Source organism: Cavia porcellus, unplaced genomic scaffold, assembly GCF_034190915.1.
Source record: "Cavia porcellus strain 051 isolate PalLab524CR breed Dunkin Hartley unplaced genomic scaffold, mCavPor4.1 scaffold_1, whole genome shotgun sequence".
Lineage (NCBI taxonomy): Eukaryota > Metazoa > Chordata > Mammalia > Rodentia > Caviidae > Cavia > Cavia porcellus.
Window position 1 is genome coordinate 25,042,811 of NW_026947484.1, and position 1,603 is coordinate 25,044,413.

General features: G+C 40.2%; 1 pseudogene; it reads left to right on the forward strand.

Annotated features, from left to right (window-relative positions):
* Positions 1 to 211: 211 nt before the first annotated feature.
* LOC100721586 (hsc70-interacting protein-like) lies at positions 212 to 1,343 on the forward strand (annotated as a pseudogene).
* Positions 1,344 to 1,603: the final 260 nt, after the last annotated feature.

Genomic DNA, 1,603 nt, shown 5'->3' on the forward strand with positions numbered 1-1,603 from the left:
AGTTGGCTGCTATGCATCACAAGCAGACAGCAATAGTTTTAGTATTATTCCTACAATGTTTTATCATGATTCAAAAGTATTTCCAAATAAAAGTTTAAAGGAAGAAAACAAAATCATAGTACCAAATATCAATAATTGAAATTGCTGAGCCAGTGTCCAGGCCTGGGATAGGGCCGCAGCCTCCACAGCAGTTGCCCACAGTGTGCTGCCCATGGATCCCCATGAAGTAAACAGGGTTCAGGTCTTCATGAAAATATGTAAATAAGCAAGATCAGAGCATCCTGCATATCTAGGAGATGCACTTCCTGAGGGAGTGGGTGGAGAGCATGGGGACTAAAGTACCATGTACTACTCATAATGGTAAATCTGAAGAAGATATCAAGAAAGAAAAAACAGATAGTGAAGAGATGGAGGAAAACATAAGAACAGATGAGTCATCAAGTGAAGAAGAGGCTCTAGAACTCCACAATAGAGATATAATTGAACCAGATACTGACACCCCTCAAGAAATGTGAGATGAAAATGTAGAGATATCTGTGGAGATGGTAGATCAAACCAATGAAAAGAAAGAAGCTGCCACGGATGCTCTAAATGATGGGAACTACAGAAATCCACTGACTTGTTCACAGATGCCATCAAGCTGAATCTTCGCTTGGCCATTCTGTATGTCTAGATAACCAGTGTCTTCATTAAACTGCAGAAGCCAAATGATGCCATTGGAGATTGTGACAGTCATTGAAATAAATCCTGATTCAGCCCAATGGTATAAACAGTGAGAGCCACTGGAAAGAAGCAGCCCATGATCTTGCCCTTACTTGTAAACTGGATTATGATGAGGGTGTAAGTGCAATGCTGCAAAAAGTTCATCCAAAGGCCCAGAAAACTGCTGAACATCGGAGGAAGAATGTGTGAAAATGTGAAGAACAAAAGATTAAACAAAGATTAGAAAGGGTAAGAAGACTGGAGAAGAACATGAGGAGGCCCAGAGGGTAGAGTAAGTCAGATGACAGTCAGGAGCTCAGAATGGCTCTTTTCCAGGTGAATTTCTTGTGGGTAATTTCTCAGGAAGGATACCTGGAGCAGGCATGCCTGGTAGGAATGCCTGGGCTCAGTGAGATTCTTAGTGATCCAGAGGTCCTTGCAGGTATGCAAGACCTAGAAGTGATGGTGGCCTTTCAGGATGTGGCCTAGAATCCTCAATTATGTGCAAATACTAGAGTAATCCCAAAGTTATAAATCTCATTAGTAAATTGTCAGTCAAATTCGGAGATCACACAAATGCTCACCCAACAAAGCCTTTTCTAAAAGAAAACAACCCAGATCACTTAATGGATGTCCTGTAATACAATACCTCTGACCTCATCAAGACAACCCCTGGTCCTCTGTTCACAATGGAGCTGAAGTGTTTTACAATGGTTTGGCCCTTAGCCTATTCACGCAGATAATGTTTTTCTACTGGGAATTACAAACCTTAAACACATTAAAACTTTAAAAAAGATTTATAACAAACTCAAAGGGTTTATTAGCCCCTACATTTTTCTTTATGAATCATTTTAGGTTTTTTTCTTTGCATTACCAGGCAAGGAATATACTTAAGTAGGAA